The sequence below is a fragment of the Leucoraja erinacea genome, chromosome 2, assembly GCF_028641065.1.
Source record: "Leucoraja erinacea ecotype New England chromosome 2, Leri_hhj_1, whole genome shotgun sequence".
Lineage (NCBI taxonomy): Eukaryota > Metazoa > Chordata > Chondrichthyes > Rajiformes > Rajidae > Leucoraja > Leucoraja erinaceus.
Genome location: NC_073378.1, coordinates 38,713,549 through 38,732,191, shown reverse-complemented (window position 1 = coordinate 38,732,191; position 18,643 = coordinate 38,713,549). Strand labels below are relative to the sequence as shown.

At 42.6% G+C, this 18,643-nt stretch overlaps 1 protein-coding gene across 1 annotated transcript in view; it reads right to left on the bottom strand.

The window, feature by feature from the left end:
- The window catches only part of LOC129708996 (oxysterol-binding protein-related protein 10-like), a 161,227-nt gene that overhangs the window by 27,544 nt on the left and 115,040 nt on the right, over positions 1–18,643 (bottom strand). The gene's annotated exons all lie outside the window — the stretch shown is intronic.

The following is an 18,643-nucleotide window of genomic DNA, read 5'->3' as shown; positions in this document are numbered from 1 at the left end:
ATCTAACCAAACGATTCCAATAATTTTGAAAAAGTTTAATTAGTTGTAGCCGATAATGAGATAATTATATGTAATCATTATCTGTCCGAAGAAGGATCTCAACCAAAAACGACACCTACCCATGTTCTCCAGAGATGCTGCCTGAATTGTTGAGTTACTTCAGCAATTTTAGTTTTTTGATTATATATAGTCCTATCAATACATATTCATAATCAGTGGTTTATTTTCATTTTGGCCTTTGTCATAACAACGTCAACTGTAAATATATTAGTTACAAGCCACCATGGTAAAATATTTCTTAATTTCTCAAGCCTCACATATATTAAATCCAACTATGGATCTCTCCAACAATATTTGGGTTATTTTTCTCCTTTCAAGTTGAATTTTAATCATTAGACAATAGACAATAGACAAGAGGTGCAGGAGTAGGCCATTTGGCCCTTTGAGCCATGTGATCATGGCTGATCATCCCCAATCAGTACCCATTTCCTACCTTCTCCCCATATCCCATGACTCCGCTATTTTTAAATTAATCCAAAATCTTGGCCTCCGCAGCCATCTTGTGGCGATGAATTCCAGACTCACTACCCTCTGACTAAAATAAATTCTTCCTCATCTTCTTTCTAACAGTACACCCCTTTATTCTGAGGCTGTGCTCTCTGATCCTACTCTCCCACTAGTGGAAACATCCTCTCCACATCCAGGCCTGTCACTATTAAATGAGGCCCCCACCTCTCCCACATCCAGCGAATACAGGCCCAGTGCTGTCAAACACTCATACATTAGAAGGATAGGAATGCACCAGAGAGAGTACAGAGAAGGTTGACCTAGGATAGAACGTCCACATGTGGAGAGTCTTGATAGGCACTTATTTTTCCTTTGGATCAGAGGAAGCTGAGGGGGGGGGGGGGGGAGGGGGGAGTTGTTCAAGGAAGGACATCTCCCCAATCTCACCCAGGCTGGCTTATATATGATTCCGCCAAAACATGTGACATCATTGGCAGAGGCAACTAGAAATTGACAAAGAATGCTGATTTTGCCAGCAATGTCTTTATTCCACAATGAATGAGTAGAAAATAAATGATCACAACTCATATTAATCAAAACCTATCCCGCCTTGTTTTTATCTGCCCCCAAACTGCAGTGTAAATCCCTTCGTTTTGAAAGGAGGTTCAGTTTAACCTCACAATCATAATTTAAATTCTGGACAAAAATGCATGTCTTCGCAAAATGATTGTTCTCTCAATAGATCATTAACAGCAGGAGAATATCAAGTTGGAGACACAAGAGACTGCGCATACTGGAATCTTGAGCAAAAAGTAAAATGCTTGAGGAACTTATGGGAAGGGAAATGTACAGATAACATTTGGGTTGTGAGAGTCTGCCGGTCCATTTCCCTCTGAGAATATTAAGAAGTCTCTCTTGGGAAATCATTTTATTGGAAGCAAAGTTTATAGGAAACCTGTTGCTTCATTTAAACCAATGTTGTTTTATGGATGAGGCTTCACAAATTTCTACAAACTTCCTTCCACAATAACGTCGCAATCAAAACCCAGCTTTAAAGGCTACGATGGCAAATATAAAAGTTTAGTTTAGTTTTGCTTAGATACAGCGTGGAAACAGGCCCTTTGTTGTTGTTGTATTGTTGTTGTTCAATTTATTGTCATTATCTCATGAGACAACAAAATGGATTTTTCTTACAGACAAGTAACATAAAAATAAACAATAAAAAAATAAATGATTTAAATTTTTTAAAAAAAGCACAAACACAGAAGTCCACGACACAACATAACCCCACAATGGCACCAAAGTTAAGGAAGGTACCATATTCCAGCCAGCCTCCCGCCGATCTTCCCAGATGTTCACCCGTGGTCGGGGCCTCCCGAGCACCCGCAGTCGCCGCCACGGGTGGCCCGATGCTCAGGTCCTCTCGCCGGAAACGATGGAACCCCGACGCCGAACCCCGACGGAGAACATCCTCAGCGGCCCGGACCTCCAGATCAGCCACCTCCCACCGGAGTCCGCGGCTCCCGAAGTGCACAACCGAGCCGGGCGGAGTAGCAGGACTCCACGATGTTGGTCAGCGCCGCCCGCGTTGGGAGCTCCGCGAACCACAGCTCCGCGATGTAGGTGCAGCAGGCCCAGCACTCCGGAGCTCCAAACAGCGATCCCCAGTAAGGCATCGCCCGCCCCGCGATGTATCCAACGCTGCGCCGCTGCTGCTGGAGCTCTGGTCGGTCCCGGCAGGAAAGGCCGCGCCAATACAGTAGGTAGGCCGCAGAAAAAACACATAAAACGCTCTTCAAACATAACAAAAAATTGGCCACCGAGCCTGCGCCGACCAACGATCCCCGCACACTAATACTATCCTACACACTACACTAGGGACAATTTACCATTTTACCAAAAGCAATTAACCTACAAACCTGTATGTCTTTGGAGTGTGGGAGGAAACCAGAGCACCCGGAGAAAACCAACACAAGTCAAGGGGAGAACGTACAAACTACGAACAGAAAGCACCCATGGTCAGGATTGAACCCAGGTCTCTGGCAGTGTAAAGCAGCAACGCTACCATGCCGCCCCATTGTACCATACTCCAGCTAGAACATTGGACATAAATGAGTAAGCCTAATATTTTGCATTTTGAAATAAAAAAATACATTGAAACATATTTCCACTGTTCTCTAAGATTAAAATAATGTGCGCTTTCCTATAATCCAAATAACCCAATTTTATTCAATATATTGAAAATATTTAACTAATGTCAAAAAAATTTGAATATTTTGTTCAGTTATTGAATTGATATATTGTATTAATCTGAAACAGAATTGCAACAAATGCTATTTTGAATGTTGTTGATATATTTCTTAATTAACAACAGCTTTTAAGTCACTTTTTAAAACTGTTTTCTCTGACGCAGTTTTTAATCTATCCTAACACATTTCCTCCAATTTTATGAGCTCTTAATTTATGCACCAGCCTCTGATGTGTCAAATGCCTTTGGAAATATAAATGGATCTAACACCATCGCAGACAAAGAGGGGAGGTATGTTATAGTCTCTGGAGAGATACATTCTACTCCACTCACCATGGTAAATATTTATGCTCCTAATTTTGATAACCCGTAATTTTTTTAATAAAATCCTGAATATAATCTCTGAGTCCAATCACCAAAACGTGATTATCGGGGGAGATTTCAGTTGCGTTCTGGATCAATACCTGGATAAATCTGCCCAACAAAAGAGACATACTATAAAATCAAAATCCAGTGAACTTTTAAATACATACATAAAAAATTCAAATATAACAGATGTATGGAGGATTACAAACCCTGCCGGACGGGAATATTCCTTTTATTCATTAATACATAAAACCTATACACGTATCGACTATTTCCTGGTGGACACAAAATCAAGTTGTCTGATTCGGTGGGGAAATTAATCCCCTTTACTCTAAATATCATAATAGTGTCATTTCTGATCATTCTCCGTTAACCTTCTCCTTAAAACTAGAAGGAATGTTCAATAAAAAATTGTTTTGGAGGTTTAATCCTCAAATACTAAACAATCCAGATGCTTGTAAATACTTAAAACAACAGATGGAACTTTTCTTTGAGACCAATGATACTCACCCTTATTTATATTATTGAATTAATATTCAATAAATGCCTTGCCCTAAAGTAGTATCTTGGATCACTCTGCAATATAAGGAAGGCAGCAACCAAATACATATCAGGGCCCAGATGAAAATGCAAAATTCTTAAACAAGATCTGCTGCAGTTAATACTAACTTTACTGAGCAAACTTGTTAATTTTGATGGTTAAAAGGAAGTGCAAACCATATCTACTTTTCAAGCACAATTCTCCACATTTCAAGGGGCATTAGTGCTATTACCGCAATAAAAAATATTTTATTTTGCATAATTTACTGCATAACATATACAAATTTGAGTATCCAGTACCTTTTGATGTCATCTAGAACGTATAAAACTTGCAAAATACATTTGTGAATAAATCACCAATGCGTCAATGCAAATTGTCCACAAAAAAGAATATGGATTATTTCAGTTCTTTTTCATTCCCAGTATTTATTATGATAATCTGCATCCATGTATTTCATTGTTTGGAGGATTAAAGGTTTTGTTTTTCAAAAAACATGCATGTGGATTTTTATTTTAAAAAGATTTTGACAGGATACATTTAACTCTGAAATTGCTTAAGCATAAGGTCAGATTCACAGTGCTTACAATTGTATTTATTTATTCAACCATAGGCAATGATTGGGAAAAATGGAGGTATACGCTACAAAAGGAGGTATACGCTACAGGAGAACTAATAAATGCATGATAATGCATGATAATAAAAGCACTTCAGTATATAATGAAGAATGCATTAAATTGCAATTACTGCAGATTGCCCATAATTTGTGAGAATTATATTCCACATCAGTTTTTACATTGCATCACTGTTTCCGGCAAGCAGATGCTGCACCAGCCTCTAGGTATTATTGCTTTACATTTAATTCTGAATTTTATCAATACCTATACATCAGAATTCATACATCTATTGTAAAAAAAACGAAATACATTCTGTAGTTAATATTTCTGAATAGACCTGCTGGTCTATTGCACCTCAAATAGATTTGAACTGCACCTCAAAGAACTGCACCTCAAATAAATTTATCATGCATTATACCAGTGTACGCTGGAGTTAACTATGGACCAAAAGACAACAGGGGATCATTATTCAAAGCTATCAGGTTTGATATGTGCAAAAAATAAAATGCTGGAGGAATTCAGTGAGCCAGGCAGTGCTTATGCACTGAAACGGAAAGCCCACATTTCAGGTTGGGGCCGGCCCTTCTTCAGACTGATCAACTGGGAAAACTGAACTGGAACTCCAGACAAGAAATCTATATTTTAATCTATATATAAATCTTCATTTCTTATTCGTTTTTCTTAATCAAAGCTCCCAGTTAGCCTCAACAATGGGCTTTTGAAACATCCTGATGGCAAATAAATGTGGAAATTGGTATCCAGCATGCTACAAATCAATAACATTTAACACTTCAAATCTCCATAAACCATCTGCCATCACTAACTTATCCTGTAATGTTGAATAGTAACAAACTAGCCCCCTTGAATGTTCAGTACAGGTGCACAACCTTTTATCCGGTGTTCCAGAAACCGAAAAGCTCCGAAAACCGGCCATTTTTGTGAAGAAATCGTCAATGCACCAAGTTCGCGTTTGGCGCCAAAAAAATATGGATTATTTCACTTTTTCATTCCCAGGTCTGTATTATGATAATCTGCTGTCTATTTCCCTGGAGACCGGGAGACGGATTTTAAACATCTGTTTTTGCTTAAAAACATCAGTTAGTTTGGAGGGCTTTTATTTGTGAAGGGGGGTGACAGGGGTAACTTTAATTCTTGTCCCCTACCTTAAGCATAAGGTCGGATTCGGTCAATGCCTTACAATGTATGCAGTTTATTCGCTGTGGCCGGTGGGGCCCGCGGGCGATGGAGGTTGTACGCTCCGACCCCGGACTCTACCCCTGGCTGCGAGGAACTAATAAATCCAGCGCGGCATGCGGCCGGACACTTCAGTATATAATGAAGAATGTCGGGAGTCGGCAGCGCGCAGCGATGGGCCCACCAGCGGGGAGAGGGCAATTGCCACATCCGGGTTACCGTGCATCAAGCTCCGGAGCAAGCTGTGCTGCACCAGCGACACACATTATTGCGGAGCGTCGCTGGATTTTTTCAATACCCGCGCAGCCAGGGGGTAGAGTTGCCGGGGTCGGAGCTCCAACCGGCGCCGCCCGCGGTAGGACGGATTTCCCAATAGCGGCTCCAAATCTATTGCGACGCTCCGCGATGATTTGAACTGCACCACAGCGCTCCGGAGCTTGCCGCAATCCCAGCATGCATTATACCAGTGTACGCTGGAGTTAACTATGGACCAAAAGACAACAGGGGATCATTATTCAAAGCTATCGCTTTATTTGCAAAAGCGTCGCAGCTGGGAATTCAGTGTTGCCGGGGGCGGAGCTTACAACCTGGCGCGGAAAAAAGCGGCCATTTCAGGTTGGAGCCGCCCCTTCTCCGACTGATCAACTGGGAAAACCGAACTGGAAGGGGACTAAGAATTAAATTTTAATCATATATAAATCTCCACCACCATTTTTCATAAAATCCCTCCCAGTTAGCCTCAACAATGGGCTTTTGAAATATCCTGATGGCAAATAAAGGAGGCAGCAGCTCCAGACTTTTCAAGTAGCCCGCGCTACCTACCTAATCTACGCTAAAAATCTTCCATTCTGAAATCCGAAAATGTCCGAAATCCGACAAGTGTCTGGTCCCAAGGCTTTCGGATAAAAGGTTGTGCACCTGTACTATGATAGTGTTTAGTGGATCTCTGGGCCAGGATGTGCTAATATTATTACCAATTTTATATATTAATTTTCAAATATATAAAATAAAATTTTATAACATAAAATTTGATAATATAATTATACTATAATTCTACACTATAATTATACTGTAATTAGCTGTATATAGTATGCAATATATAATGCCACTATCTACTTTATAATGATAATCACACCAGCAAACTTGCTCATATATAAATCTACTGTTCAGCTTGGCACTGTTGCCAGACGTCTAGAATGCCATATTGTTTGCAAATTAGGTGAGTGCTTGTATCTGAACAGGTTGCCTGGAAATACACCAAATATTTTGTTGGACAAAATAATTATCATTTATAGAGAAAGATGATTAAATTATTTGTTCCAAATTTCTGTAGCCGAAGACAAAGATTGAAGATGAAGATTAATCATAGCAAAAAAATGATTATGGGTATGACTTGAAACAGTAATTTTATTTTGGAGTCACGTGAGTGATTCCGTGAAGAAGATCCGCCAGTGCGCATGCACGTCATTATGTCGTTCGCATGGCAAGGCACCGGACGTGCAGGGCTTCACTCCCTGGCGACGGTTAAGTGAAACCTGTAGGTAAGATTTTTATTACTTACCAGATTTGATGTTCGTGCAGGAACTTCTCTTCACCGAAGTATCCTGCAGGTTTTCGCGAAGTCCGGTGAGTGAACCGGCTATGGGCTGTAGGGAGACCCCGGTTCCGACCGCGAAAGCGGATAGTCGGGTAAAGTCGGGAATTTCGCGATTTAATCCACTGTAACAGGTCTGCTTAGTGTGTGAGCGCTGGCCTAGGCTACAGGGCGCGTCAGCAGGACCTGGAACAGGTCTGCATAGTGTGTGAGCGCTGGCCTATGCTACAGGCCGCATCAGCAGCACCTGGAACAGGGCTGCATAGTGTGTGTGCGCTGGCCTATGCTACAGGCCGTGTCAGCAGCACCTGGAACAGGGCTGCATAGTGTGTGAGCGCTGGCCTATGCTACAGGCTGCGTCAGCAGCACCTGGGAAAGGGCTGCGTAATGTGTGAGCGTTGGCCTATGGCACAGGCCGCGTCAGTAGCACCTGGGACAGGGCTGCGTAATGTGTGAGCGCACCAACCGCGTTGGCACACGGAGGCTGTGAGGATTTAAATCTCCAGGTAATTGCCACAAAGTTAGCTGAAGTTCGGGTTGTTTTGCTGTGGTGCTGTGCTGTGTATTTCTTCCAGGACAACGCCATGGACAAGACGACCAAGGGAAAGAGGCAAGCCGCAAGAAAATCGGTAGACAGCCGCGGGAGTGTGGTCTGTGAAAGGCTGCCTCATACCCCTGCACAGTCGCCGGTCGGGAGCGGTGCGACTGCAGACTTGGATGCTGCAAAGCACAGAGCCAGTCGGGCGTAATGCCACCAGAAAGTCTGTTAGGCCCACTGACTAGCCAGAGTCAGGAGCGGAGAATTCCTCTCCGGGGCTGGATACCGTTTTTTCAACGGTTATCCCAAATGGAGCATCTCTTGCAGAGGTTGTTCCCCCAGGGTACACTCCAGGAGCAGGAGTGGTGTTGTCGGTAGGCTGGAGAAGAGGCCGCGCCAGCAGCACCTTGTAAAGGGCTGCTCGATAGCACTCTCATTGATGAGGCGCGTTCCATGTGTCAGCTGAGTTCTGACCCCGACTCTGACGGTGAGTTCAATCCAGGCGAAGAAGACACCCAGGCAGATGTCCCATCCCTGGCAGTACGATTTGCTGTCCCGTCAGAGTCAGGAGAGCCACTGGGAGATGAGTTGGCCTCCACGATAAATTATTTGGTCTCCCATCAGCTACAGGAGCTCACGATGGATGAGACTGCAAAGAAACACGAGACCCCGGGGAACTGCGAGTTACTTAAGGTGCTGGCAGTAAGCCAGGTGATATGGGGTCAGATGGACATGCGTGCTGTCCGAGACGCAGTAAGGTTAAGCCACTGGAGGTTGACAAATCTGAGGAAAGGTATCCCTACAAAAGAGATGCAGATTCCGGGTTTGGACCAGCAACAAGCCAGCCGTCGACTCAGATGCGCAGCTGGCGCTCTGTAGCAGGGCCACGGATGAACAGAGCTTCATCAGTTTGGTGACAACGCATCCTATGCCTTCATCGGCAGTGGGCAGTTCACAGAAGCTGGTGGTACCATGACAGCTGGGCACAGGTTCCACGGACCCTACCAGTCCTAATCAACAAGGTGGGTCTGGCATTCCGAACGTGGGTAAGTGGACCATTCACGTTGGTAATATTTACATTTGTTTGAGCAACATACAAATGATAAACGCTTTGCCATCTGCTTAGACACAATAATAGCATTCCAAGCTAAGGCTGGAATTAGAGCCAGAATTGTCATTTCAAGACAGGCTCTAAATTGGGCAGAGTTATCATGCAAAGCACCCATGCAATTATGGCAGGAGTGGCCTGTTCATTATGCAAAATGGAGAATGTCATTTAACTGTATTAATAACAGTAAAATATTGCAAAATGGGATAAATTATATTTCAAGGTTATTTAAACAATTATAAAATTGGTTTTTGAACTCAAAGTTGGAAAACACTTGTTATGTTTGGCTGGATGAGATTCTAATGCTGGATTTGTAAAACCACCGGTTCAGTCTCAAACTATACTTGAGAAATTGGACATCCATCCGGCTAACTTTAAGTTGTTACCAATTAGAGTTGTTGGTCATTGGGATGTATCTTATACTATTGATTAGTTCTGATTCCGACTTGGGGCACCAGATTGGAGTTAATTAAAACATGTCATGAAGCTGAATTCTATTCATCTAGAGTATTGGCAAGATAGTAGCTGTGATTAGGCTGTGCAAATTGGAATTAGCAATCTCTCTAATTAGCATGTGGTTGATTGTTAACAGGCTTATGCTATGGCCAGCTGAAGCTACCAAAGTCACAATGATGAACAAACAGTATTCAGCATTGCTCCAGCTAAGAACTCTAAGATGGGAAAATTGGAGAGTTGCGCGAGTTGCCAAGTCTTCAGTTCTTAGTATAACCTAGGTATAGACGCTAGATGCATCCCATGGGTAAAGGGCTATTGAGCAAATACATAATCTACAAGCCCAACTTCAAGTTGATACACTACGGTGGTGGCAGATGTTAGCCACATGGCAGTCAAGTAAAGTATCCGGTAATATTTACCTAATTCCTTGCCACGGGTGTATCATCAAGTTCCGATTCAGGACAACGCAGAATAGTGTTGAATCCCTAAGTATTTATAAAATATGGTTCATGCTTTTCATTGATTGCAGAAATATGTGGTAACAATGGTGAGAGATACACTCTCGACACAACAAGGAGGAATGTTTCTTTTATACTTTCTCCTTTTTTGCCTCATCAGACGGGTCTTGAAATAAAGTCTGCAAGATCTCGCTTTAGTTTTCGTACTATCTGTCTGGCTGTGCAGCCATGCTTCCTGCTTCCGTCAGGCATGATAATACAACCATATAAGGTTACTTTAAAAAATGAAAACTTTGCTGGTTCAAACAGTGAGTTAGGAAACCAGCCTCTATATAATAAATATTATTGATTTACACGTTCTGAATGCAGGTGCTCACTGCAGATTGTAGGGAGAGCACAAAAAAAGCAGTACATTCCTATTCAAGATATTGGAAAGGGATTTGTTTCATGTTAATGTTACATTTAATATGGTACAGATTATTGACGTTTTCCAGTCTGGTTTTTTCAACCCCGGATATCGGGTTGCAAACGATGTCTCTAACGCAAGTTTCTCCCAGTATACGTATACGTAATATGGGATATTGACATTAGGTTAACAATTTTTCACCAGAGCCAGCTACATCCTTTAGTCATGACACTAGGATCAGCACAGCGAGGCAGAAGCTGCGTCTAGATAGGATGGAAATGGCTGCAGATGCCATTACATTTTACATTCTGATCTACACAAGCAGAGCAGACCAAGGGTGGCAGAATTTAAGATCGTACCCCACGGACTCACGTCTATGTGTGAGGGCAGGTTTGCTATATTATATCAAGGCCACTAGAACCCTACGAGGTGTGGAATCAGCACTGGGTTTAGCCACAAACAGTCATACAAGGGATAGTAATTCAGACTATTTCAATGTGGCTGAAGTAGGTTCTGGTTTTATGCACGTATAGACACTGCCGATTTTACATCTCATTCCATCAGGACGGCATCAACGTCAGCGGCCAGGACAATGGACGTTCTCATCGGCCATATCCTTGCGACCGCAGGATGGTCAAGTGAATGCATTTCAAATTTTTTTTACCATAGGCTGATTGCCGACCAGGGCTATTTTGCTCATTCGGTTTTGCGTTCACTTTAGCCTCTCCTGACATAGATGGGTTGCTATTAATTGCTTTATTCACATAAGCCATTAATACATTTGAATCAATGGTATGCTTAATGCATTGTTGATTATTCACTCATTCTGAGTCAATCGATGCAGTGAGACGCCAGGATTTGAATCTGCGGCATGAAATCACAGAGCTTTGAACTCTTCACGGAATCACTCGCGTGACTCCGAAGTAAAATAGGAAGATTAAACGAGAACTTACCAGTTAGAAGTTTGATCTTTATTTTATGAGGAGTTACGTTGGTGGTTACATGCCCACCACGCCCAACCCTCTCTCTCATAAAGGCCATATGGTAGTTCTCATATGCTGATCTTACTATGTTACTTCAAATATTCTGTTATCTGTGATTGCATACCGCTGCTTTGAAGATTGACGTGCATGCGCACTGGCGGGTCTTCTTCACGTAATCACCAACGTAACTCCTCATAAAATAAAGATCAAACTTCAAACTGGTAAGTTCTCGTTTAATCTTACTAGTTTACTTCAGACTCAAAGCAAAAGATGGTGTAAACTTAAAACATTTGTTAAAATTAAAATGGAAGAATGTTGTTTTCCATAATTCTCTTATTAAATAGCCAACTCAAATGTGAGCATTCACCATACACATAACGTTACGAGCGATAAAGTATCAGTTCTGTATTGGGCAGAGTGCTGTTGCCCAAGAGAAATAAATAAACAAACAAGCAAATAAACAGATAAATAAATAAATAAATCCACCCGTCCATCACTAAAACTCTCATCTTGTTATCTTCCGGTTTGCGCATTTTTTCTATTTACACAAAAAAGGGTACTCGATCGGTGGCATAATGTAAAAGTTAGCGAGGTTTAAAAATCTTAAAAACCACGCATGCGCAATTCTCCTCTCCTGCCAGTCAGCCCCATGCGGATTAGTCCCTTCTCCGCCCCTTCCAGCGCCATCGCATCTATACCCCCCCGCCCACACCCACCCTATCCCCACAATCCCACCTCCCCGCACAACCCCCCCTCCCCTCCCGACAACCCCCCTGGGGGAACGGGTGAGTGGTGGAATATTGCGTAGAGGAATGGGTTGCGTTGTGGGACCAGGCCTCCCATGTGACTGGGACCCTACTTAGCCTAGTTGCTTCCTATCCTCAGAACTGGTTAACATTTTTATATACTGTATCTATATCAACAGAAGCCACTTTAAATGCCGAATCACCAGATCAATATACTTCACATGTACACATTGACCACAAATATAAAATCATTCGTAACCAAGGAAGCACTCATAGTGATGGAAAAAAACCAGACCTACAGATTTGATTGCAAGGATTTGTTTATTTCAGCATTGTGCAAGTGAAGACAGAAGAGTATTGAAAACATTGTAATTTACTGCACAATTAACAAATAATCTCATTATAGTTATTGTGCAATTTTAAATTCAGCTTGAATGTCTATTTTTGCCTTCAATCTCAAGGAACCAGATGCTCCATGTTACTCTTTTACTGCATTCTCTCAAGTTTTATTCATTATGCTTTGCATATTTTATGTGAATTTAAAAATAAACAATGTTGCACTGTTGCAATTAACAAACAAAATAAAAGATTTGGCTCTGAAGGAATTGTGGCAAATTATTTCTAAATGCAGTGAGCAATTTCACTTCCCATGGCCATGCTAAAAATGTCAAGTATTTCATACGAGAGATGCTGCATGATACTGTTATTTATTCACTAGCAAACTGTACTTTGAAGTTCTAAAACTAGATTTTGCACTGTTTACTTTCTCTTTTTGCACTACCTGGTTGTATATGGTTTGATTGTACACATTACTGCTATAATTTGCCTGGATAGAGCACAAAACAAAGTTTTTCACTCTTTCTCAGTACCCATGACAATAATAATAAACCACACCAAAAGGACAATTCATGAAAGGCAATTTAGTTGTTGGCACACATTCCAAGCTATGCAAATATAAAATTTATAGAATGGGGACAACATTAAAGCAGGTAATTTTATCCAGCAATCGTTATGATGGAAGTTTCCCAGTGAGCCGCCACAGATAATCATACTTCTGCTTCCTCCATTCCTCCACATGCTTTTCTTTTCTGAAACTATTCTTTGTGATTATCACAATTTTGTGTAAAATTGTGATTATCCGGCATGCTCAGGACAGTGCAGATTTTCCACTAACCAGATACATTTTAAATGAGTATGGGAAATAGGGCTTGGCTGAATGGGAAGGGAATGTGGCACACGCCACCTGGTGAGCCACATACCGATCAATCAAAATCTCTAAATAGTCAGATAGTTGATTGTTGGAGATTTACTGCAGTCCCTTTTTAATTTATAAATTTAATTCAGCAATTTGTGACAGAGATTTCCTAATACAAAGCATCAAATTGTCGCCTCGAAAAAATGTTCTAACTTTCCTTTCAATGAATAGTGATCATCTCAAATACATGGCCTTTTAAACAAATAGACCTCCAAAAATATTGCACCTTATTCTCAGTTCAACATTCAAAAGAGCATTCAAACTTCTCTTCATAATTGAATATTTAGACAATAGACAATCTACATTAGGTGCAGGAGTAGGCCATTCGTCCCTTCAAGCCAGCACCCACGTCCAACAGAATATCAAAGGTACACAACAAAGCTGGAGAAACTCAGCGGATGCTGCTGCACCCGCTGAGTCTCTCCAGCTTTTTTGTGTACCTTCGATTTTCCAGCATCTGCTGTTCCTTCTCCAACAGAATATCTTTTTGTACTTCAGAGACATATAGCACAGAAACAGCCCTCTTGGTCCACCATCTATTCTGGCCATTGTACATCTCCTTTACATAGAAAAACATTGAAACAAAGGTAGTAGGCCATTCGGCCCTTCGAGCCAGCACCGTTAATCAATATGATCATGGATGATCATCGACAATCGGTACCCCGATCCTGCTTTCTCCCCATCTTCCTTGATTCCTTTATCTCTAAGAACAAGATCTAACTCTCTCTTGAAAACATCCAATGAACTGGCCTCCACTGCCTTCTCTGGCAGAAAATTCCACAGATTCACAACTCTGGGTGAAAACGTTTTTCCTTGTGACAGTTCTAAATGGCCTATCCCTTGGTCTTAAACTGTGACCCCCCCGGTTCTGGACTCCCCCAACACCGGGAACATTTTTTCTGCATCTAGCCTGTCCAATCCTTTAAGAATTGTACATGTTTCTATAAGATTCCCTCTCATCCTTCCAATTTCCAGTGAAAACAAGCCCAGTCGACCCATTATTTCATCATGTCAGTCCCGCCATCCCGGGAATTAATCTGGTGAACCTACACTGCACTCCCTCAATAGCAAGAATGTCCTTCCTCAAATTAGGACCCCAAAATTGCACACAATACTCCAGGTGCGGTCTCACCAGGGCCCTGTACAACTGCATTAGGACCTCCTTGCTCCTAAACTCAAATCCTCTCACAATGAAGGTCAACATACCATTAGCTTTCTTCACTGCCTGCTGTACCTGCGTGCTTACTTTCAGTGACTGATGTACCTAGGTCTTGTTGGACCTCCCCTTTTCCTAATCTGACACCATTCAGATAATAATCTGCCTTCCTGTTCTTGCCACCAAACTGAATTACTACACATTTATCCACATTATACTGCTTCTGCCATGCATCTGCCCACTCACCCAACCTCATAACATCCTCATCGCAACTCACACTGTCACCCAACTTTTTGTCATCTGCAAACATCTCAATTCCCTCATCTAAATTGTTAATATATATTGGAAATAACTGGGGTCCCAGCACCGAGCCTTGAGGCACCCCACTAGTCACTGCCTGCCATTCTGGAAATCACCCTTTAAGTCTTACCCTTTGCTTCCTGTCTGCCAACCAGTTCTCTATCCATGTCAATACCCTACCCCCAAAACCATGTGCTCTAATTTTGCACACTAATCTCTTTAGCGGGACCTTGTCAAAGGCTTTTTGAAAGTCCAAATACATCACATCACATCACATCGACTGGCTCTCCCTTATCCATTCTATTTGTTCCATCCTCAAAAATTTCCAGATTATCAGGCATAATATCCTCTTCATAAATCCATGCCTGCCATTGCTTTCCAAATATGCTGCTATAACATCTTTAACAATCGAATCAAGCATCTTCTCCACTGGTCGATGTAAGGCTAACTGGTCTATAATTCCCCATTTTCTCTCTCCCTCCTTTCTAAAATAGTGGGGTTACCCTCCAGTCCACATGAACTGATCCAGAGTCAAGAGAACATTGGAAAATGATCACCAATGTATCCACGATTTCTAGGGACACCTCCTTGAGACAATGAGATCATCAGGTCCTGTGGATTTATCTGCCTACACTGCACTGCCTCAATCACAAGCATGTCCTTCCTCAAATTAGGAGACCAAGACTGTACACAATACTCTAGATGTGGTCTCACTGGAGCCCTATACAACTGCAGAAGAACCTCTTTACTCCTATACTGAAATCCTCTTGTTATGAAAGCCAACATTCCATTAGCTTGCTTCACTGCCTGCTGTACCTGTAAGCCAACTTTCAGTGACCAGTGGACAAGGAAACCCAGGTCTCGCTGCACCTCCCCCTTAACTAACCTAACCCCATTGAGATAATAATCTGCCCCCTTGTTTTGGCACCAAAGTGAATAACCTCACATTTATCTATATCATACTGCATCTGCCACGCATCTGCCCACTCACTCAACCTGTCCAGGTCACCTTGCAACCTCCTAACATCCTCTTCACAGTTCACACTGCCACCCAGCTTTGTGTCATCCGCAAACTTGCTGGTGTTGCTCCGAATTCCCTATTCCAAATCATTAATAGATATGGTAAACAGTTGCAGCCCCAACACCGAGCCTTGCGGCAATCCACTCGCCACTGCCTACCATTCTGAAAAGGACCCGTTCACTCCTACTCTATGCTTCCGGTCTGCCAACCAATTTTCTATCCATGTCAACACCCTACCCCTAATACCATGTGCTCTAATTTTAGTCACCAGTCTCCCGTGCGGGAGCTTATCAAAGGCTTTCTGAAAGTCTAGATACACTACATCCACTGGCACCCCTTCATCCATTTTACTTGTCACATCCTCAAAAAATTCCAGAAGATTAGTCAAGCATGATTTCCCTTTCATAAATCCATGTTGACTTGGACTAATCCTTTTACTGCTATCCAAATGCCCCATTATTACCTCTTTAATAATTGACCCCAGCATCTTTCGAAGTCAGGCTAACTGGTCTGTAATTCCCTGATTTCTCTCTCGCTCCTTTCTTGAAAAGTGGGATAACATTAGCTAATGGAATGTTGGAACTGATCCTGAATCTATTGAATATTGGAAAATGATCACCAATTTCTTTTAGTTCCTCTACCCCCTTATATCCTCTGTCCTCCAGTACATCTGGGAGATTGTTTGTGTCTTCCTTAGTGAAAACAGATCTGGTATCTATTCAACTCTTCTGCCATTTCCTTGTTGCCCATAATAATTTCACCCGTGTCTGCCTTCAAGGGACCCACATTTGACTTTGCTACTCTTTTTCCCTTAACATATCTAAATAAGCTTTTACTGTCCTTCTTTATATTTCTGGCCAACTTCCCTTCGTACTTCATCTTTTCAGCCCGTATTGCCCATTTTGTTTCCTTCTGTTGTCCTATGAAAGTTTCCCAATCCTCTGGCTTCCGGCTACTCTTTGCTGTGTTATACATATTTTCTTTTAGTTTTATTCTATCCCTAACTTCTCTTGTCAGCCACGGATGCCTCCTACTCCCCTTAGAATCTTTCTTCCTTTTTGGAATGAAATGATCCTGCGTCTTCCGGATTATGCCCAGAAATTCCTGCCATTGCTGTTCCACCGTCATTCCTGCTATGATCCCTTTCCAGTCTACCTTGGCCAGCTCCCCTCTCATGCCTTCATAGTCCCCTTTGTTCAATTGCATCACTGACACTTCCGATTTAACGTTCTCCTTCTCAAATTGCAGATTAAAACTAATCATATTATGATCACTACCTCCAAGCGGTTTCTTTACCTCGAGTTCTCTTATCATATCTGGTTCATTGGACAACACTAAATCCAGAATTGCCTTTTCTCTGGTCCATTACAAGCTGCTCTAAGAATCCATCGGAGGCATTCTACAAACTCTCTTTCTTGGGGTCCTGAACCAACCTGATTTTCCCAGTCTATCTGCATATTGAAATCCCCCATCACCATAGTGCCATTATCTTTGTTACATGCCAGTTTTAACTCCTGCTGCAACATACACCCTACACCCGGGCTACTATTTGGGGGTATGTAGATAACACCAATTAGTGTCTTCTTGCCTTTACAATTCCTCAACTCACTCGACAGTGACTCTACCTCGTCAGTCCCTATGTCTTCCCTCGCAAGGGACTGAATTCCATCCCTCACCAGCAGAGCTACCTCACTTCCTCTGCCCACCTGCCTATCCTTTCTATAGGATGTATAACTCTGAATCTTAAGTTCCCAGGCCCGATCCTCCTGCAGCCACGTCTCAGTAATTCCCACAATGTCATATCTACCAACCTCTAACTGAGCAATTGGGAACTGGGAACAATTTCTTTGTTTCCCATTATAAATTCACCTGTCTCTGATTGTAAGGGACCTACAGTGCCCTCCATAATGTTTGGGACAAAGACTCATCATTTATTTATTTGTCTCTGTACCCCACAATTTGAGATTTGTAATAGAAAAAAATCACATGTGGTTAAAGTGCACATTGTCAGAATTTAATAAAGGCCATTTTTATATATTTTGGTTTCACCATATAGAGGTTACAGCAGTGTTTATACATAGTTCCCCCATTTCAGGGCACCATATTTGGGACACATGACTTCACAGTTTTTTGTAATTGCTCAGGTGTGTTTAAATGCCACCTTAATGCAGGTATAAGAGAGCTCTCAGCATCTAGTCTTTCAATCACCTTTGGAAACTTGTATTGCTGTTTAACATGAGGACCAAAGCATCCCCGGGCGCGTCCTCAGGGCCTGTGCTGCGCAGCTGACAGACATCTGGACTGACACCTTCAACCTGTCACTTGCCCAAGCAGTTGTGCCCACGTGCCTTAAAACCACCTCCATCGTGCCAGTGCCAAACCACTCCACTGCGGCAAGCCTCAACGACTTCCGCCCAGTTGCACTTACCCCCATCATCACCAAGTGCTTCGAGAGGCTGGTCCTGGCACACCTCAAATGCTGCCTACCCCCCACATTGGATCCCTATCAGTTTGCCTACTGCAAGAACAGGAGTACGGAGGATGCCATCTCAACGGCACTTCACTCCGCCCTCTCCCTCAACACCAGGGACACTTACGTAAGAATGCTGTTCATTGATTAAAGCTCGGTATTCAACACCATTATACCCTCTAAACTGATCACCAAACTCGGTGACCTGGGCATCGACCCCTCCCTCTGCAACTGGATACTGGACTTTCTAACCAACAGACCCCAGTCTGTTAGGTTAGACAAGCACACCTCTTCAACCCTCACCCTGAACACCGGCGTTCCACAGGGCTGTGTGCTGAGCCCCCTCCTCTACTCCCTCTTCACCTACAACTGCACACCTGTACATGGTACTAACACCATCATCAAGTATGCAGATGATACAACGGTGATTGGCCTCATCAGCAACAACGATGAGTCGGCCTATAGGGAGGTGGTCCAGCTCCTAGCAGCATGGTGCGCTGACAACAACCTGGCCCTTAACGCCAAGAAGACTAAGGAGCTCATTGTAGACTTCAGGAAGTCATTAACGGGACGGAGGTGGAACCTGTTTCCAGCTTCAGGTTCCTGGGGGTCAACATCTCCGATGACCTCTCTTGGACCCACAATACCTCAACTCTGGTCAAGAAGGCTCACCAGCGTCTCA